The 23345-nt window shown below is 39.1% G+C and overlaps 1 protein-coding gene across 1 annotated transcript in view; it reads right to left on the bottom strand.

The window, feature by feature from the left end:
- The window catches only part of AGBL2 (AGBL carboxypeptidase 2), a 111273-nt gene that overhangs the window by 56548 nt on the left and 31380 nt on the right, over window positions 1-23345 (bottom strand). The window lies entirely within an intron of this gene.

A 23345-nucleotide genomic window follows, 5' to 3' on the forward strand; every position in this document is an offset into this window, starting at 1 on the left:
GGCAACAGGAAAGAAGGCTGTGGCTGACTGTCTACACCTGGGGAAACCAGCAGACTTCGAGGAAAAGGGTAACATATCAAAGCCATAATCTGGAGGGACCCAAGCCCTTCCCCCACCCCAGCTCACTGGTGGGGAAAAAGAGAAATGGAGCACAGGGAGGGGGTGGAGGCCTAGGACTGCTGAATACCCAGCCCTGGGGATCTGCTCTGGGAGCATAAACCTACATTACATAGTGCTCTGGAGATCAGTGGGGTTGGAAAGCTAAGACAGGTGGAATACTTGGACGGACAGAGATTCCAGCCGCTTGTGGAAAACAGGGATCCACATCCAGTCTCTCTGGGATAAAAGAAAGGCCGACAGAGAAACTTCTTAAGAGCAAGAGGGCTGCTGAAGGGGCAAGGATTGCACAGAGCTTGCTGCTCAGGAGAAAGGGGGACAAAATTGTCTGAAGGCACTCTGCGAAGCAGGTTGGGAACTTTTAGGAACTTCAGGCTCTCCATCCTCCTGGCTGGCTACACAGCTCCAAAGTCCTCCACCATGATATGCAGCCTGCTGCACCTTCCTCCCAGCTGGCACCAGCTCACAAACTGGCTGCCCCCGCCATTGTGCCAGGCCAGCCAGAGGGCAGGCCTGCCTACAGCAGCTACAAGTGCAAAGCCTAGAGGCTTCTCCCTGCATGCTTGGCCCACAGGCCCTGGCAGTGGAGACAGTCACTGAAGCCGGGAAGCAGGAAAAACCTCTTTCCTCTTTCCTCCCAACAGGCACCAGCGCCACTTCACTGTGACCCCCACCATTGCTCCAGGTGTCCCACAAACACCAGAAAGAGGACCAAGTGAAACTGAACTCATCAATCATCCTGGAAAGAGATTTCAAAATAAAAATTATAAACATGCTCATGGAACTACAGAAAAATATTCAAGAACTCAGGGTGGAATTCAGGAATGAGTTACAAACGTTCAAGAAAATAGCATCTGAAATGAAACCTATAATAGGGGATTTAAAAGCAGATTAGATGAAGTAGAAGAGAGAGTAAATGAAATAGAAATTAGAAAACAGGAATACAAAACAGCTGAGGCACAGAAGAAAAAAAGGATCTCTAGGAATGAAAGAATATTGAGAGAACTGTGTGACCAATCCAAACAGAACAACATTTGCATTATAGGGGTACCAGAAGAAGAAGAAGAGAGAAAAAGGGATAGAAAGTGTCTTTGAGGAAGTAATTGCTGAAAACTTCCCCAATCTGGGGAAAGAGCCTCTCAGGCAATGGAGGTGCACAGATTTCCCAACACAAGGGACCCAAGGAAGACACAACCAAGACATATAATTGAAATGGCAAATATCAAGGATAAAGACAGTATATTAAAAGCAGCCAGAGAGAGAAAAAAGATCACATACAAAGGAAAACCCATTAGGCTATCATCAGACTTCTCAACATAAACCTTACAGGGCAGAGGGAGTGGCATAATAAATTTAATGCAATGAAACAGAAGGGCCTTGAACCAAGAATACAATACCTGGCAAGATTATCATTTAAATTTGAAGGAGGGATTAAACAATTTCTAGATAAGCAAAAGCTGAGAGAATTTACCTCCCACAAACCATCTCTACAGTGTATTTTAGAGGGTCTGCTATAGACAGAAGTGTTCCTAAGGCTAAATAGCTATCACCAGAAGAAATAAAAGCATAGGAAAAAAAGTAGACCAATTAATTACTAAGCAGAGCAAAATCAAATCAACCACCCCCAAAGTCAGTCAAGGGATAGACAAAGAGCACCGAATATGATACCTAATATGTAAGGAATGGAGGAGGAAGGGACTCTCTTGTCCCCTTCTGGCCTGAGCCAGGAGCTCTGTCCTTTTGCTTTCTCCTTAAATAAAAGCCTCTCTGCCTTGCTCACCTAAGAAAAAAAAAAAGAATGGAGGAGGAAGGAAAAGGAAGAGAAAGAACCTTTAGATTGTGTTTGTAATAGCGTACTAAGTGAGTTAAATTAGACTGTTAGATAATAAGAAAGTTACCCTTGAACCTTTGGTAACCATGAATCTGAAGCCTGCAATGTCATTAAGTACATAGCTATTGATAATCACCTTAAATGTAAATGGTCTGAATGCACCAATCACAAGACATAGAGTCACTGAATGGATAAAAAAACAAGACCCATCTATATGCTACCTACAAGAGACTCACTTCAAATCCAAAACATACACAGACTGAAAGTGAAGGGATGGAAAAAGATATTTCATGCAACTAATAGGGAGAAAAAAGCAGGAGTTGCAATACTTGTATCAGACAAAATAGACTTCAAAACAAAGAAAGTAACAAGAGACAAAGAAGGACATTATATAATGATAAATGGGTCAGTCCAACAAGAGGATATAACCATTATAAATATCTATGCACCCAACAGAGGAGCACCTACATATGTGAAACAAATACTAACAGAATTAAAGGGGGAAATAGAATGCAATGCATTCATTTTAGAAGACTTCAACACAACACTCACTCCAAAGTACAGATCAACCGACAGAAAATAAGTAAGGAGACAGACGCACTGAACAACACATTACAACAGATGGACCTAACAGACATCTACAGAACACCCCACCCAAAAGTAGCAGGATACAAATTCTTCTCAAGTGCACAAGGAACATTTCCAAGAATAGACGTACACTAGGCCACAAAAAAAACCTCAGTAAATTCAAAAAGATTGAATGTAAATGGTCTGAATGCACCAATCACAAGACATAGAATCACTGAATGGATAAAAAAACAAGACCCATCTCAGACCACAAAGGTATGAAACTAGAAATAAATTATGTGAAGAAAATGAAAAATCCCACAAACACATGGAGGCTCAACAACATGCTCCTAAATAATCAATGGATCAATGGCCAAATAAAAAGAGATCAAGCAATGTATGGAGATTAATGACAACAATAACTCAACAGTGTAAAATCTGTGGGATGCTGCAAAGGCTGTGCTTAGACAGAAGTATACTGCAATACAGGCCTACCTCAGGAAAGAAGAACAATCCCATATGAACAGTCTAAACTCACAACGAAAGTAGAAAAAGAAGAACAGGACTGTCTTGTCCCCTCCTGGTGCAAGCCAGGAGCTTTTTCCTCTTACTTTATCTCTGAATAAAAAAAGCCTCTCACTTGCTCTCCTATTTGAGTGTTGGCAAAGTTCATTCTTCAACTCTGAACAAGAACCCCAGCATTATTTTGGGGGGCTTGTGTGGGATAGTTTCAGAGGTGAGTATAGGCATCTGTGCCTGCCTTTTTCTTTCACTGTCCTTATGAAAGGAAGCTGTCTATGGCACACAATACTGGGAGTTCATCAGGCACTTAAATGGGACTAGCCCAGCTGCCAATCTCCAAGTCTTGAGCGACAGGTTCCCCCGTATTCCCTAAGTGGATCCCCTGTTTCCCTTGGGAGCTGGGAAAGTCAACTGAGTGGATGCCCCTTTCAGAGGCACCTCCTTGGATGTGAGGGACTGAAGAAAGCCATGGGCAGCTGTGAGAGTCTAGGCTGAGGCTACACTTCAACGGCTTTTCAAAAGTCCATGTGTCTGGAATCAAACCCCAACAGCCCAACTGGGTACCCATGAGGAGTGTCTTTCTGTCTCTCTGACTTCCAGCCTGCCTTTCCAAGCCCCCCTGGCTTCTGAGTGATGCAGGGGGCATTCCTAACTCTCTTCTAACTTCATCAATTTCATGGAACCTGATGCTCACCACCACGAGGTAGGAGATATACGCCTCACTCTTATTTCTGACTTAATACTGCACTTTTTTATCTCATAAAAATGTGTCTGGGCACCCGTTAGCCACTTAAAAGATGATTAGCATCAGCTACCAATCTTAAGTCTCAGGTGAAAGGTGTCCTGGTGTCTGTCAATCCTTGATCCCCCGCCTTCACATGGGAATGTCTAGGAGTGACTGAGCCGATTTCCTACTTTTCCTATCCTAATCTGTGGACTCTGAGGCAGACTGGACTAGTAGACAGTGCTCCCTGGCTCTTGGCTCCGGCTGACTCATCTGATGGTGCTGAGTGAATCTCCAGCTAGGCTGCTGCCTACACAAGAGTTGCAGATGACACCTGACCTCTTGTCTCACAGGTCAGATTTCTTACAGTGGGTGACTAGCAGGATAATTCCAATGCAGTGGCAGAAACTGGTGTTTAAAAGTATAGGCACCCCCGTAACTGTCCATGGTAGCCTATGAATTTTATTTCTGGCCTTGGAGAAAGTTCCCCTGCTGGTTATTCAAAGCAGTCCTCTTAGGCCTGTACCACTTTCTCCTGTGTAATGTAAATGAAGTGTAAGGGTAGTCATCCTGGGGCTAGCCATTTCCTTTTCTGCAGCCCCCAGGGAAGTGAACCAGGCTTGTGACTCTTACTGGCCACTGCTCTGGCAGCAAGAGTCACACAGTCCCTGCATTTATTGGACAGGTGGGGAGCTCTCAAGGAATGATCTTGAGTGTACTATGCAAAGAAAATTAGCATCTAGATTAAAACTCCCAAAGGCATAAAGTAAGAGCAGACTGCTAAGGTTCCACTAAATCCAGAGCTCTAAGGTGACTCTTGATTAGTGGGAAGGCAAGAGGAAAATCAAGGCAAGGTACAGGCCAAGCTGGTAAGGAGTGGTTAAATCCAGTAGTACTGGAGGCGGAGCCAACATGGCGGCATGAGTAGGACAGTGGGAATCTCCTCCCAAAAACATATATATTTTTGAAAATACAACAAATACAACTAATCCTAAAAGAGAGACCAGAAGACACAGGACAACAGCCTGACTACATCGACACATGCAAGAGCCCAGCGCCTGGTGAAAGGTGTAAGATACAAGCCCCGGCCGGCAGGACCCCAGCATACCTCCCCACAGCTCCCGGAGGGAGGGAGAGGGAGCCCAGGACTGCTAAACACACAGCCCCAGCCACCCACACCAGAGTGCAGACAGTGCATGCGTGGAGGGCTGGAAACTAGGAAAATAGGGCAGCAAGACCTCTGAGCGGGTGCCGAAGCTGATGCCCCTGTGACAAAGAAAAGCCAGTGCTCTTTGAAAGTCTTAAAGGGACAGGGATTTAACAGCTAGACGGAAACAACACAGGTCACAGCCCAGTGGCTGGAAATTACAGGGAAAACTGGGTGCACTAACTCCTTGGGCAACAGCTCTGAGACCCCTCACGAAGGTAAACAGCCAAACAGCCCCCTCCCCTCAGTCCATTACCCATCCCAGCTCTATGAAAGCAGAGAAACAGCCTAAGGCAAAACACGCCCACAGAAAGGCAGAAAGGAAAATTCCTACACTTAGGCAGGGCAAGACACAAAGACCCAGGCTACACGCAATTACCCAACACAAGCCACTAGGGGTCGCAGTTGTCCCAGTAAAGAAAGGCCAGGAGCAAGTGAAAAGTTTGGCCCTCCCAGCTGACAGTCAATAGCACCTGTCAACATGAAAAGGCAAAAAAATATGATCCAGACAAGACTAATGCAGACAGCTACGGCATCTGCTACATCTTCCCCTGAGAAGGAACCTGGGGAGATAGATTTAGCCAGTCTTCCTGAAAAAGAATTCAAAACAAAAGTCATAACCATGCTGATGGACTTGCAGAGAAATATGCAAGAACTAAGGAAGGAGAATACAGAAATAAAACAAGCTCTGGAAGGACTTCAAAACAGAATGGACGAAACGCAAGAGACCATTAATGGTCTAGAAAACAGAGAACAGGAACGCAGAGAAGCTGATGCAGAGAGAGATAAAAGGATCTCCAGGAATGAAAGAATTCTAAGAGAGCTGAGTGACCAAACAAAAAGGAACAATATATGCATTATAGGAATACCAGAAGAAGAGAGAGAAAAAGGGATAGAAAGTATCTTTGAAGAAATAATTGCCAAAAACTTCCCCAAACTAGGGGAAGAAATGGCCTCTCAGACCACAGAGGTACACAGAACTCCCATGACAAGGGATCCAAGGAGGGCAACACCAAGACACATAATAATTAAAATGGCAAAGATCAAAGACAAGGACAAAGTATTAAAGGCAGCCAGAGAGAAAAAAAAGGTTACCTACAAAGGAAAACCCATCAGGCTATCATCAGACTTCTCAACAGAAACCCTACAGGCCAGAAGAGAATGGCATGATATACTTCATGCAGTGAAACAGAAGGGCCTCGAACCAAGACTACGTTATCCAGCACGAATATCATTTAAATATGAAGGAGGGATTAAACAATTCCCAGACAAGCAAAAGTTGAGGGAATTTGCCTCCCACAAACCACCTCCTCAGGGCATCTTACAGGGACTGCACTAGATGGGAGCACTCCTAAAAAGAGCACAGAACACAACACCCAACATATGAAGAAGGGAGGAGGAGGAATAAGAAGGGAGAGAAATAAAGAATCATCACACCGCGTGTATAATAGCTCAACAAGCGAGTTAAGTTAAACAGTAAGATAGTAAAGAAGCGAACCCTGAACCTCTGGTAACCACAAACTTAAAGCCTGCAATGGCAATAAGTTCATACCTCTCAATAATCACCCTAAATGTAAATGGACTGAATGTACCAATCAAAAGATACAGAGTAATAGAAAGGATAAAAAAGCAAGATCCATCCATATGCTGCTTACAAGAGACCCACCTCAAACCCAAAGACATGCACAGACTTAAAGTCAAGGGATGGAAAAAGATATTTCATGCAAACAACAAAGAGAAGAAAGCAGGTGTTGCAATTCTGGTATCAGACAAGACAGACTTCAAAATAAAGAAAGTAACAAAAGACAAAGAAGGACATTACATAATGATAAAGGGCTCAGTTCAACAAGAGGATATAACCATTATAAATATATATGCACCCAATACAGGAGCACCAACATACCTGAAACAAATATTAACAGAACTAAAGGAGGAAATAGAATGCAATGCATTCATTCTAGGAGACTTCAACACACCACTCATTCCAAAGGACAGATTCACCAGACAGAAAATAAGTAAGGACACAGAGGCACTGAACAACACACTAGAACAGATGGACCTAATAGACATCTACAGAACTCTACATCCAAAAGCAACAGGATATACATTCTTCTCAAGTGCACATGGAACATTCTCCAGAATAGACCACATACTAGGCCACAAAAAGAGCCTCAGTAAATTCCAAAAGATTGAAATCCTACCAACCAACTTTTCAGACCACAAAGGCATATAACTAGAAATAAACTGTAAAAAGAAAGCAAAAAGGCTCACAAACACATGGAGGCTTAACAACACGCTCTTAAATAATCAATGGATCAATGACCAAATCAAAATGGAGATCCAGCAATATATGGAAAAAATGACAAAAACAACACTAAGCCCCAACTTCTGTGGGACACAGCAAAAGCAGTCTTAAGAGGAAAGTATATAGCAATCCAAGTAAATTTAAAAAAGGAAGAACAATCCCAAATGAAAGGTCTAATGTCACAATTATCGAAATTGGAAAAAGAAGAACAAATGAGGCCTAAGGTCAGCAGAATGAGGGACATAATAAAGATCAGAGAAGAAATAAATAAAATTGAGAAGAATAAAACAATAGCAAAAATCAATGAAACCAAGAGCTGGTTCTTTGAGAAAATAAACAAAATAGATAAGCAAAGAGGAAAAGAGAGTCAACACAAATCAACAGAATCAGAAATGAGAAAGGAAAAATCATGACAGACCCCACAGAAATACAAAGAATTATTAGAGAGTACTATGAAAACCTATATGCTAACAAGCTGGAAAACCTAGGAGAAATGGACAACTTCCTGGAAAAATACAACCTTCCAAGACTGACCCAGAAAGAAACAGAAGATCTAAACAGAACAATTCCCAGCAACGAAATTGAAGCGGTAATCAAAAAACTACCAAAGAACAAAACCCCCGGACCAGATGGATTCACCTCGGAATTTTATCAGACATACAGGGAAGACATAATACCCATTCTCCTTAAAGTTTTCCAAAAAATAGAAGAGGAGGGGATACTCCCAAACTCATTCTATGAAGCTAACATCACCCTAATACCAAAACCAGGCAAAGACCCCACCAAAAAAGAAAATTAGAGACCAATATCCCTGATGAATGTAGGTGCAAAAATACTCAATATAATATTAGCAAACCAAATTCAAAAATATATCAAAAGGATCATACACCATGACCAAGTGGGATTCATCCCAGGGATGAAAGGATGGTACAACATTCAAAAATCCATCAACATCATCCACCACATCAACAAAAAGAAAGACAAAAACCACATAATCATCTCCATAGATGACGAAAAAGCATTTGACAAAATTAAACATCCATTCATGATAAAAATTCTCAGCAAAATGGCTATAGAGGGCAAGTACCTCAACATAATAAAGGCCATATTTGATAAACCCACAGCCAACATTATACTGAACAGCGAGAAGCTGAAAGCTTTTCCTCTGAGATCGGGAACAAGACAGGGATGCCCACTCTCCCCGCTGTTATTCAACATAGTACTGGAGGTCCTAGCCACGGCAATCAGACAAAACAAAAAAATACAAGGAATCCAGATTGGTAAAGAAGAAGTTAAACTGTCACTATTTGCAGATGACATGATACTGTACATAAAAAACCCTAAAGACTCCACTCCAAAACTACTAGAACTGATATCGGAATACAGCAAAGTTGCAGGATACAAAATCAACACACAGAAATCTGTGGCTTTCCTATACACTAACAATGAACCAACAGAAAGAGAAATCAGGAAAACAACTCCATTCACAATTGCATCAAAAAAAATAAAATACCTAGGAATAAACCTAACCAAAGAAGTGAAAGACTTATACTCTGAAAATGACAAGTCACTCTTAAGAGAAATTAAAGGGACACTAACAGATGGAAATGCATCCCATGCTCATGGCTAGGAAGAATTAATATCATCAAAATGGCCATCCTGCCCAAAGCAATATACAGATTTGATGCAATCCCTGTGAAACTACCAGCAACATTCTTCAATGAACTGGAACAAATAATTAAAAAATTCATATGGAACCACCAAAGACCCCGAATAGCTAAAGCAATCCTGAGAAAGAAGAATAAAGTAGGGGGGATCTCACTCCCCAACTTCAAGCTCTATTATAAAGCCATAGTAATCAAGACAATTTGGTACTGGCACAAGAACAGAGCCACAGACCAATGGAACATACTAGAGAATCCAGACATTAACCCAAACATATACAGTCAATTAATATTTGATAAAGGAGCCATGGACATACAATGGCAAAATGACAGTCTCTTCAACAGATGGTGCTGGCAATACTGGACAGCTACATGTAGGAGAATGAAACTGGACCTTTGTCTAACCCCATATACAAAAGTAAACTCAAAATGGATCAAAGACCTGAATGTAAGTCATGAAACCATTAAACTCTTGGAAAAAAACATAGGCAAAAACATGAGTGACCTCTTCTTGAACATATCTCCCCGGGCAAGGAAAACAACAGCAAAAATGAACAAGTGGGACTACATTAAGCTGAAAAGCTTCTGTACAGCAAAAGACACCATCAATAGAACAAAAAGGAACCCTACTGTATGGGAGAATATATTTGAAAATGACACATCCGATAAAGGCTTGACGTCCAGAATATATAAAGAGCTCACATGCCTCAACAAACAAAAAACAAATAACCCAATTGAAAAATGTGCAGAGGAACTGAACAGATGGTTCTCCAAAAAAGAAATACAGATGGCCAACAAATACCTGAAAAGATGCTCCACATTGCTAATTATCAGAGAAATGCAAATTAAAACTACAATGAGGTATCACCTCACACCAGTAAGGATGGCTGCCATCCAAAAGACAAACAACAACAAATGTTGGCGAGGCTGTGGAGAAAGGGGAACCCTCCTACACTGCTGGTGGGAATATAAATTAGTTCAACCATTGTGGAAAGCAGTATGGAGGTACATCAAAATGCTCAAAATAGACTTACCATTTGACCCAGAAATTGCACTCCTAGGAATTTACCCTAAGAATGCAGCAATCAAGTATGAGAAAGACCAATGCACCCCTATGTTTATCACAGCACTATTTACAATAGCCAAGAATTGGAAGCAACCTAAATGTCCATCGGTAGATGAATGGATAAAGAAGATGTGGTATATATACACAATGGAATACTACTCAGCCATAAGAAAAGGGCAAATCCTACCATTTGCAGCAACATGGATGGAGCTGGAGGGTATTATGCTCAGTGAAACAAGCCAAGCGGAGAAAGAGAAATACCAAATGATTTCACTCATCTCTGGAGTATAAGAAGAAAGGCAAAACTGAAGGAACAAAATAGCAGCAGAATCACAGAACTCAAGAATGGACTAACAGGTACCAAAGGGAAAGGGACTGGGGAGGATGGGTGGGTAGGGAGGGATAAGGGAGGGGGAGAAAAAGGCGGGGTATTAAGATTAGCATGCATGGGAGGGTGGGAGAAAGGGGAGGGCTGTACAACACAGAGAAGACAAGTAGTGATTCTACATTTTGCTACGCTGATGGACAGTGACTGTAAAGGGGTATATAGGGGGGACCTGGTATAGGGGAGAGCCTAGTAAACAAAATATTCGTCATGTAAGTGTAGATTAATGATTAAAAAAAAAAAGCAGTTCCTGTGTGGTGACCTCCAATGAGTTCTACACAATGATATAAAGGGCATATAAAAGTGTAGGCATAGGGTCTGTTTGTGTTTATACAGAGGATCAAAGCCTAATTTGGCTACCCTGAAAATGACTAAGATACGATATGAAAAAGAACTTCCAACATCAGCACTCTCGGGAAGACTCATGCCAGAAGATGACCATCAAAAAACCCCAACAAAGATCCATGCACTGCTACAGGTGTAGATGCACTCATCCCACCAGTTCCTGGACTTGCCATGGGAATGAAGAAGGAGATATCTAAGCTGGCCTGTGCATACAGCAAAACAACAAATTTGACTGGATCTAAACCGTTGGAACTCAACCAAGAATTAGGAGAAGTGCAAATCATAGCGCTCCAAAATCTTACAACTACAGACTATTTACTGTTAAAAGAACATATGGGAAGTGAACAGTCCCCAGGAATGGGTTGTTTTAATTTGTCTGATTTCTCTCAGACTGTTCAAGTTCAGTTGGACAATATTTACCATATTATAGATAAGTTTTCACAAATGCCTAAGGTGCCTAACTGGTTTTCTTGGTTTCAGTGGAGATGGCTGGTAATTACACGTATGCTTTGGTTACGTAACTGTACTCCTATTATGTTAATGAGTATGTGCAATTTAATTAGTAGTTTAAAACCTATACATGCTGAAGTTACTCTACAAGAAGGTATGTCAAAGAATAATCTTCCCAGGTTTTCTTCCACCTGCTACTTCTATAGCTTTTCTTCTTCCTTCCTAATTACAACCCTTAAATAGAATTCGTGCCTCATATCGAATTTACCATGTATCATAATTCTTCCAAGTGGTCAAGATACCTGAAGACAAATGCTGGGCATAGAAGCCACAGGGCATAAAATATGCAAAGAAGTAAAAAGCTAACTTTTTCAAACAATAAGGCTTCCCTCTCACTTAACAACTTAACATTTCCCTGTATGGCCCTGGAAGATGACTGGTTAGCCAGAGACGGGTAAGATTCCTCAAGTGAGGAACAACCTAAGACAGGCACAGTCGCAGGGGGGCCATCAGGTGAGAAAATGGGTATCAACAGAGGTGAGGCTTAGAACCTCCCCCCCACCCGTTCTGAGAGAAATCTTCTGCATATGTGGATCTTTTATTGCCCTTGTCTAGCTTGGATTAACACATAGTCTACAGGCACACACCTGATCATCTACATTTGCTCTCTTACAACACTAAACTATGTTTTCTACCTTTATCTTGTATCTACCTACCACTTCAGCATTTTATTAAAAATAATAATAATAAAGAGAGAAATGTGGTATCCACATATAAATCAAGTATAAAAATCAAATGAATATTCATATTTGAACTGACTTTATAGTTCATAATGCATGATCAAAACCAAAAGCCTCTGTGATGACTGCCCTTGTAATGTTCACCATGTAACTTATTCACTATGTAAGAATTTATTCTCCATGTAAGAAATTGTTCGTTATGCTTCAGAAGATTGGAGACTGACGAAAATTAGGCTTGGGGTGCATTAATGATTGTGCATTGAGCATTGACCCCCCTATACAGAATTTTATTGTGGTTAACAACCATTTGATCAATAAATATGAGAGATGCCCTCACAAAAAAAAAAAAAAGTACACACTTCCAATTGTAAAATAAATAAGTAACCGGGATGTAATGTATAGCATAAGGAATATAGTCAAAATATTGTAACAACTTGGTATGGTGACAGCTGGTACCTAGAATTATCATGTATATAAATGTTAAATCACTGTGTTGTACACCTGAAACTAATGTAATACTGTGTGTCAACTACCCTTCAATAAAAATAAAAAAAAAATCTAGTAGTCCTCGCAGAGTTGGTAATTGACCACTGTCACCTAGGCTCCAATGCAAAGGGACGCCCTCACAGAGAGAGAGGCTGATCAAGTGCTGGACACCCATCTTTCTCTTTCCCTTCCAGGTGCGAGCATCCTCTTTAAGTTTAAAGCCAGGTAGGCCTCTGGCATGCATTCTGAAGAACTGGGAGCAATTTGATGTCTAAACCCTAAAAAGAAGTGCATTATCTTCTTCACACAAGTCTGACCTCAATAGGGAAAGTCAACTGAGTGGAGGCCAGAATTCCCTTTCAGAGGCATCTCCTTGGATGCAAGGGACTGAGGAAAGCCATGGGCAGCTGCAAGAGTCTAGGCTGAGGCTACACTTCAGCGGCTTCTCAAAGGTCTACTTCTGAGTAGAGAAGCTTGGCCCCTGAGAGAAGTATACAATATAATAAAGTTATGCAGCTATATTTTTTCTGCCACAGGAAGAAAAACAGTCAAAAGTCCCATGAACTACTCCATAGAAAACTTGTTTTCTAAATCCTTTTATTAAAAATCTATTCTACTTATTGGGTTCATCATTATCTTCAAAAGTTGGGAAGTTTTTAAACTAGACCCCCCTAGACCGAAAAAAATTATCTTCTGCAATACAGCCTGGCTTTAAATGACTGATGCTAGAACTGTAATTGGATTTCATTTCCAGCCCCCTGGACACACACACAGTCACTATCAATTCAGAGCCTTTGTCAGCCCTGTTCATCTGGGGCCATCTAAACCTTAACCCAGTTATATAAACTGCTCACCCTTAGAGTATATTCTTGAAAACTGAGATACTTTTAATCAAATAAACTAAAAAAAAAAAAAAAACGCAATTCGATATTAGTAACTAAAATCTTTGTATCAGTTTATCTGTCTGTGTATTATGTTCTTTTATGAAAAGTATTGCTAACTGTAGTCATTACATCTCAATGTGTATGTTTGTGTATAAATCAAAGATTTTTTTCCTACCTCGAGATGGTATTAATAAGAATTAATTTAAAAACAAGCACTTGTGAAAATTGGGCATTCTAAAACTTACAGAAAATTCTAATAGAAAATATTAAGCATTAATGCTAATTTAAGTTGAATTGAAACAGACATGTCCTTATGGTTATCAGCTGCCTAAGTTTACCTAAAGTCATTTAAGTTGATGTTATCTGTTAAATCTTTAAAAAAATGCTTAAAAAGAGGCTTGACTTTGTGTAATGTTTGGTAAAAGTTTTGTGAGCATGGATGGTAGGAAGGAGTAAAGTAAATAAGTGCAGCAAGTAAACATCTTAATAATAGTGTGTTAGTGTATTACACTGTGTATACCTACAAATGGCCTGAGAATCTTTGTGGTAACCTAAAACCTTAAAGTTTTGCTAAGTTAGGTGGACATATTTTGTGCTTAGTGAGAAATTGTGCTGTAAAGCACATGGTTCCAGAAATTATAAAATGTGTTCATAAATTTATCACTCTAAAAAATGCTAGTGTAACGGTTTACAATAGACTACTTGTCAGTGTTCACTGAAAATTAAGGTACCTAATGTTTTTAAGTTCTAATTAAAACTAATTAAAATAATAAGGAAAACCATTTCTGCATGCTAAAGAATGTATCTTTTAATAAAAGAAGGTAACTTTGTTCTAACGTGCAGCTGTTTATTTAAAGAGGGAGAACTCTGAATGTAAAAAGAAAGTTGGAGAAAGTTTATGAAAGAATTATTGATATGGTCATGCTATGTTAATTATAGCAGTACAGAGCAAAACCAGAATTTTTTTCTGTTTGTTAAAAGGACAAAGGCTTATTACTCTACCATTAATATTAAAAGATTGCAAGGGGTTATCAAAGCAGTTGTTCATGCTTAAAGTCTCAATGAGCTGTCTTAAGAAAATAAGATCTTAATATTAAAAGGACTAAAAGCGAATTTTGCTTACAACTGTGTAACCTGTATTTGCCTTTAAAATCTTTTATTGTCATTCTGGTTAAATAGATAAGTATTGTTTCATAGTGACCTATGGTTCTATTTAGGCAACTGTCTTAAAAACTTTCTTCTGACAGCTCCCCAAAATCAAATTCAAAAAGGTGCTTTTGGAAAAAAACATAGGCAAAAATCTCTTGGACATAAACATGTGACTTCTTCATGAACATATCTTCCCAGGCAAGGGAAACAAAAGCAAAAATGAGCAACTGGGACTACATCAAACTGAAAAGCTTCTGTACAGCAAAGGACACCATCAATAGAAGAAAAAAGTACCCTACAGTATGGGAGAATATATTCATAAATGAAATTTCCGATAAAGGGTTGACATCCAAAATATATAAAGAGCTCATGCACCTCAACAAACAAAAAGGAAATAATCCAATTAAAAAATGGTCAGAGGCACTGAACAGACAGTTCTCCAAAGAAGAAATTCAGATGGCCAACAGACCCATGAAAAGATGCTCCACATCACTAGTCATCAGAGAAATGCAAATTAAAACCACAATGAGATATCACCTCACACCAGTAAGGATGGCCACCATCCAAAAGACAAACAACAATAAATGTTGGCGAGGATGTGGAAAAAGGGGAACCCTCCTACACTGTTGGTAGGAATGTAAATTAGTTCAACCACTGTGGAAAGCAGTATGGAGATTACTCAAAAAAACTCAAAATAGAAATACTATTTGACTCAGGAATTCCACTTACAGGAATTTACCCTAAGAATGCAGCAGCCCAGTTTCAAAACGACATATGTTCCCCTATGTTTATCGCAGCACTATTTACAATAACCAAGACATGGAAACAACCTAAGTGTCCATCAATAGATGAATGGATAAAGAAGATGTGGTACATATATACAATGGAATATTATTCAGCCACAAGAAGAAAACAAATCCTACCATTTGCAACAACATGGATGGAGCTACAGGGTATTATGCTCAGTGAAATAAGCCTGGTGGAGAAAGACAAGTATCAGATGATTTCATTCATCTGTGGAGTATAAGAACAAAGAATAAACTGAAGGAACAAAACAGCAGCAGACTCACAGAACCCAAGAATGGACTAACAGTTACGAAAGGGAAAGGGACTGGGGAGGTTGGGTGGGAAGGGAGGGATTAAGGGGGGGTGGAAAGAAAGGGGGAATTATGATTAGCATGCATAATGTGTGGGGGTGCATGGGGAAGGCTGTACAGCATGGAGAGGACAGGTAGTGATTCTACAGCATCTTACTACGCTGATGGACAGTGACTACAATGGGGTATGTGGGGGGAACTTGGTGATGGGGGGAGTCTAGTAAACATAATGTTCCTCATGTAACTGTAGATTAATGACACCAAAAAAAATTATGTAACAGATCAACAAAAAAAAGGTGCTTTTACCTCTAGTTAACTGATATTTTCCAGAGGGCTCCTGGAACATATTTTTTCTCTTCACAGGGAAAATATTTGGCTAATTTGGCTTATTGATCTGATATATAATTACCTGCTTAATTACCTGGAAATCACTGTCAAAGGGAATCATGGTAAAAACTTGTTACTGTATGTTTTGTTACAGAATATACAAATTTCCTATGTCAACTGTCTTATAGTAAGCTCTCATCAAATCTTTAACCACTGTCATTTGTCTTTTGTCATTTATAGTCACTGGTTTATTACTCCTAAACTAGTAAAGAACTAAATTCCAGCAAAGCAAGTATTAGTTACACAGGATTAAGTAAACTAAGGAAAATAATTTTTGTTTCAAATGTTGCTGATAAAGTATTTTAAGCTTTTACTCTTAAGCTGGTAACAGTTTAATAAATGACAATACCTTTGTAAGCATAATTGAAATGTTTATCTTTCTCTCTACCTGATCCCTCCAGAATTTAAAACTCTTTAAATATTTTTATATTTTATGGCACTATGTTTATTTGCATAAGCTCAATAAGAATCTGCTTTCCTTGTAACAGGACCAATTAAAAACACTGGTTATATTACAAAGGCTTTGTTTGACTGGAATGTCATACCTAAGAGACATGTGCATAGACTCAGATATGAATAAGACAGCTTTAAGGAACTAAGACTGACTTTGTAGAGCCAACAAGGCTCCTTGGAAGAACTGGCCTAGTACTTTGCTTACAGAGTTTCCAGCAGCCTTACCAGGTGAGTAAGGAACGTCACTTCCTGGTAGGTGCAGGAACCTCAAAATGTCTTAGGGACTTCAAGAAGAGAGGAATTCACCCAAATCTATAGGTACTGCAGGCAAAACCCGATGGCAAGTCTAGCTTGGCTTTCTGGCCTCGAGAGGCCTTTAAAAGTCCTATTTGAAATTTCTTATAAAAAGTTCCAGCAGAGCACATTTAAAACAGCCTACGTAATCAATTGCTCTTCTTGCTGCACTTATGCCAATAATCAAGCCAAGCATTAAGCTTATTTTCTCAATCTGGTTACCTCTAATAAAAATGAGGGTAACTAGAGAGAAAAGTATTGTTTCAATAATGCAGCCTTATCTATACTAAATCCTAATACTAGTCATTGGGACATAAACTAGATCCAGAATTCTAGTTTCCTAAAAATATCTGGCTATGATTCTCCAAATGTTTTAGTTTTCTCCCATCATTTCAATTAAACTTTTACTATTTCAGCCACACATTCAAAATCTCATCAAGTTTATTCCTCCAAAATGGAAAATCCAACTCCAGATGTTGCTACTTAAACTAATAACACAATTTATTCTATCTTGCCTAGAAGCCATAAAACTGCAAATGGTGATGGAAATGGAACCCAAGATGGAAGTGCCAATCTTGAGGCCCTCTTGACCGACCACTGATGGAGACCTAACTATACCCTTTACTCTCTCAGCATGAAGCAGCTAGAGTGGTTGTTGCCCCCTTTCCCTAGCAGCAGCCAGGGTTTCTATCTGTAGAGGGGGGAATGAGACAGGGACTGTGGGTGTAGTCAGAGTAGGGTGAGGGCCTCCGGACAAAGACCCCTACCAAAACTGTGTATTAAACAATTAAGCAAAGCCATAGTCACATTAATTCTCTAAAGTAAAAATATTAAACTAGGAACATGAGCATTTTTCAGTGAGATTAGTTAAAACTAAAAAGCCAAGAGCAACTTGGCCTAAAAGTTTGAATACTCCCCAGATAAAGAAAAGTACCTCAGATAGCCTAAGCTTTCACTATGTCAATTAGAACATACCATTGTAAGATTTACTTTAGCCCCTGCTAAAAGGCCCAGCTTATTCAGGAAGAATTCTATCTTAAAGCTAAGATTGCATTTTAATCAAACAGTCCACATTGAAGGCAAGGCAGACAGTCTTGATTAATATGCTTCCAGACAGAAGCTGACATTCTGGAAAAGAATCAAAACAGTAAATTTCATGTGTTAAGCTAACTTTGAAGAATAACACACTGATAAGAAACTTAGTATCTCTTCAAAAATAAATATTTTGGGACCATCTGGCAGGTCTGCATCCTGAGTCCTTTCTCTCTCAACTGCCTATAAATCCACTAGACAACGCACCACCCCGGCCTCTCTTGTCCCCTCCTGGTAAGAACCAGGAGCTTTTTCCTCTAACGTTATCTCTAAATAAAAAATAAAGCCTCTCACTTGCTCTCATTAAAAAAAAAGAATTAATAAGGCCCAAAGTCAGTAGGAGGGATATAATAAAGAACAGAGCAATAGCTACATGCAAGAGAATGAAACTGGATCATTGTCTAACTCCATACACAAAAGTAAACTCGAAATGGCAAAAAGACCTCAATGTAAGTCATGAAACCATAAAATTCTTAGAAGAAACATAGGCTAAAATTTCTTGAATATAAACATGAGCAACTTTTTCCTGAACATATATCCTTGAGCAAGGGAAACAAAATAAAAAATGAACAAATAGGACTACATCATGCTAAAAAGCTTCTGTACAACAAAGGACACCATAAGCAGAACAAAAAGCATCCTACAGTATGGGAGAATATATTTGTAAATGACATATCCAACAAGGGGTTAACAGCTAAAATATATAAAGAACTTACATTCCTCAACACTGAAAAAGCAAATAACCCAATTAAAAAATGGGCAGAGGATATGAACAGATACTTCTCCAAAGAAGAAATTTGGATGGCCAAGAGGTGCATGAAAAGATGCTCCACATTGCTAATTATCAGGGAAATGAAAATGAAAACCACAATGAGATGCACCTCACAACAGGTAGGATGGCCAACATAGAAAAGTCTAGGAACAACAAATGCTGGCAAGGATGGAGAGATAAGGGAACCCTCCTACACGGTTGGTGGGAGTGTAAACTAGTTCAACCATTGTGGAAAGCAGTATGGAGGTTCCTCAAAAAACTGAAAATAGAAATACCATTTGACCCGGGAATCCCACTCCTAGGAATTTCCCCAAAGAAAACAAGTTCTCAGATTCAAAAAGACATATGCACCCCTATGTTTATCACAGCACTTTTTACAATAGCCAAGATATGGAAGCAACGTAAGTGTCCATCAGTAGATGAATGGATAAAGAAGATGTGGTACATATACACAATGGAATATTATTCAGCCATAAGAAGAAACAAATCCTACCATTTGCAACAACATGGATGGAGCTACAGGGTATTATGCTCAGTGAAATAAGCCAGGCAGAGAAAGACAAGTACCAAATAATTTCACTCATCTGTCAAGCATAAGAACAAAGTAAAAACTGAAGGAACAAAATAGCAGCAGACTCACAGAACCCAAGAATGGACTAACAGTTACTAGAGGGAAAGGGACTGGGGAGGCTGCATGGGAGGCAGGGTGAAGGGGAATTAGGGACATTACAATGAGCAATCGTAACGTGGAAGGGGGGCACGGGGAAGGAGAGAAGACAAGTAATGACTCTATAGCATCTTACTATGATGATGGACAGTGACTGTAATAGGGAATGTGCTGAGGACTTGATAATGGGAGGAATCTAGTAACCACACTGTTGCTCATGTGATTGTATATTAAGGATACCCCCCCAAAATCCTTTTACTCAATATGCTATAGAAAATAAACACATTTACATAGTTTAAAAAAATAAAGAATAGACCATAAATAAATAAAATCAAGAAGAATAAAACAATGGAAAGAATCAATGAAAGCAGAAGCTGGTTCTGAGAGAAAATAAAAAAGTAGATAAGCCCCTATCCAGGCTTATGAAGAAAAAAAGAGTCTACACACATAAACAAAATCAGAAATGAGAAAGGAAAAATCACTAAGGACACCACAGAAATAAAAAGTTATTAGAGAATACTATGAAAAATTATATGCTAACAAACTGGAAAACCTAGAAGAAATGGACAACTTTCTAGAAAAATACAACATTCCAAGGCTGACCCAGGTAGAAACAGAAAATCTGAACAGACTAATTACCAGCAATGAAATCGAATTGGTAATAAAAAAATTACCTAAGAACAAAACACCTGGACCAGATGGCTTCACTGCTGAATATTATCAAACATTTAGTGAAGACCTAATACCCATCCTCATTAAAGTCTTCCAAAAAGTAGAAGAGGAAGGAATACTTCCAAACTCATTCTATGAGACCAGCATCACTCTAATATCAAAATCAGGCAAAGACACCACAAAAAAAGAAAATTACAGACCAATATCCTTGATAAGCAAACATGGAAAAATCCTCAGCAAAATATTAGCAAACTGAATTGAAAAATACATTAAAAAAATCATCCATCATGATCAAGTAGGATTTATACCATGGATGCAAGGATGGTACAATATTCGAAAATCCATCAACATCCACCACATCAACAAAAAGGACAAAAACCACATCATCATCTCCATAAATGCTGAAAAAGCACTTGAAAAAACTCAACATCCATTCATGATAAAAACTCTCAACAAAATGGGTATGGAGGGCAAGTACCTCAACATAATACAGGCCATATATGATAAGCACTCAGCCAACATCATACTTAACAGCGAGAAGCTGAAAGCATTTTCTTTAAGATCAGGAACAAGACAAGGCTACCCACTCTCCGCACTTTTATTCAACATAGTTCTGGATGTCCTAGCCACAGCAATCAGAAAACACAAAGAAATAAAAGGCATCCAGATTGGTAAGGAAAAAGTTAAACTGTAACTCTTTGCAGATGACATGATATTGTACATAAAAAAACACTAAAGTATCCACTCCCAAACTACTAGATCTAAAATCTGAATTCAGCAAAGTTGCAGGATATAAAATTAATAGACAGAAATCCATTAGATTCCTATATACTAATGAAGAACTAGCAGAAAGAGAAATCAAGAAAACAATTCCATTCACAATTGCATCAAAAAGAATAAAATACGTATGAATAAACCTGAGGAAGTGAAAGACCTATACTCTGAAAACTACAAGACACTCATGAGAGAAATTAAAGAAGATACCAATAAAAGGAAATACATCCCATGCTCATGGGTAGGAAGAATTAATATTGTCAAAATAGTTATCCTGCCTAAAGCAATCTACAGATTCAATGCAATCCCTATCAAAAGACCAATGACATTCTTCAATGACCTAGAGCAAATATTTCTAAAATTCATAAGGAACCACAGAAGACCCCGAATAGCCAAAGCAATCCTGAGAAGGAAGAATAAAGTTGGAGTGACTATGCTCCCTAACTTCAAGCTGTACTACAAAGCCACAGTAATCAAGACAATTTGGTACTGGCACAAGAACAGACCCACAGATCGATGGAACAGAAGAGAGAGACCAGATATAAACCCACACATACATGGCCAATTAATATACAATAAAGGAGCCACAGATATACAATGGGGAAATGACAGCCTCTTCAACTGCTGGTGTTGGCAAAACTACACAGCTACATGTAAGAGAATGAAACTGGATTATTCTCTAATTCCATACACAAAAGTAAGCTCATAATGGATCGAAGGCCTGAATGTAAGTCATGAAACCATAAAAACTCTTAGAAGAAAACATAGGCAAAATCTCTTGAATATAAACATGAGCAATGTTTTCCTGAGCACATCTCCTCAGGCAAAGGAAACAAAAGCAAAAATGAACAAATGGGACTACATCAAGCTGAAAAGCTTCTGTACAGCAAATGACACCATCAGCAAAACAAAAAGGCATCCTACAGTATGGGAATTAATTTCACATATTTGTGAATTACATATCCAACAAGGGGTTAACATTTAAAATATATAAAGAACTCATACACCTCAACACCCAAAAAGTAAATAACCCTATTAAAAATGGGTGAGGATATGAACAGACACTTCTCCAAAGAAGAAATTCGTATGGCCAACAGACACACAAAAGGATGTGCCACATTGCTAATTATCAGGGAAATGGAAATTAAACAACAATGAGATATCACTTCACACCAGTTAGGATGGCCAACATTGAAAAGACAAGGAACAACAAATGCTAGTGAGGATGTGGCGAAAGGGGAACCCTCCTACACTGCTGGTGGGAATGTAAGCTAGTTCAAAGCAATATGGAGGTTCCTCAAAAAACTAAAAATAGAAATACCATTTGACCCAGGAATCCCACTCCTAGGAATTTCCCCAAAGAAAACAAGTTCTCAGATTCAAAAAGACATATGCACCCCTATGTTTTTTTCAGCACTATTTACAATAGTCAAGATATGGAAGCAACCTAAGTGTCCATTAGTAGATGAATGGATAAAGAAGAGATGGTATATATACACAATGGAATATTATTCAGCCACAAGAAAGAAACAAATCCTACCATTTGCAACAATGGATTTGATTAAAGAATAAAATACCTATGAATAAACCTAACTGAGGAAGTGAAAGACCTATACTCTGAAAACTACAAGACACTCATGAGAGAAATTAAAGAAGATAACAATAAAAGGAAATACATCCCATGCTCATGGATAGGAAGAAATAATATTGTCAAAATAGTTATCCTGCCTAAAGCAATCTACAGATTCAATGCAATCCTATCAAAAGACCAATGACATTCTTCAACGACCTAGAGCAAATATTTCTAAAATTCATAAGGAACCACAGAAGACCCCGAATAGCCAAACAAATGGATGGAGCTGGTGGATATTATGCTCAATGAAATAAGCCAGGCGGAGAAAGACAAGTACCAAATGATTTCCCTCATTTGTGGAGTATAACAATGAAGCAAAACTGAAGGAACAAAATAGCAGCCGACTCAGACTCCAAGAAAGGAATAGAGGTTACCAAAGGGGAGTGATGGCAGAGAGTAAGTGGGGAGGGTGGGAGAAGGGGATTGAGGTGTATTATGATTAGTACTCATGGTGTAGGGGTGGTCAGAGGGATGACAGTGTAGCACAGAGAAGAGTAGTAGTGACCCTGTGGCATCTTACTACACTGATAGACAGTGAATTCAATGGGGTATTGGGGGGACTTGATAACATGGGTGAATGTAGTAACCACAATGTTTTTCATGTGAAACCTTTGTAAGAGTGTATATCAATGATATTTTAATAAAAAGAAAAAGGAAAGAAAAGAAAGAAAGAAAGAAATAGAAAGAAAGAGAGAGAGAGAGAAAGAAAGAAAGAAAAAGAGAAAGAGAGAGAGAGAAAGAAAGAGAGAGAGAGAGAGAGAGAGAGAGAGAGAAGGAAGGGAGGGAGGGAGGGAGGGAAGAAGGAAGGAAGGAAGATAAAAATTATAAAGTGAAGGGACATATGACCTTAGGAACTTCCAGTTAACATAAGAATTCAAAACGCACCCTCCCCATTTCAAAGTTCACTCCCCATCCCAAACCCTCTAAGAGTAGTTCTGTCCCAAGTTAAGACAATGAGTACATCCCTGTATTTTCAGCTTCATCTCTTGTCTTTCTTGCTTAATGCTCCACATTTAACCAAAGGCACCATGTTCTTTTTCTATTTCTTTTAACTGGAATATT

The sequence above is a fragment of the Manis javanica genome, chromosome 11 (genome assembly GCF_040802235.1).
Source record: "Manis javanica isolate MJ-LG chromosome 11, MJ_LKY, whole genome shotgun sequence".
Taxonomy (NCBI): Eukaryota; Metazoa; Chordata; class Mammalia; order Pholidota; family Manidae; genus Manis; species Manis javanica.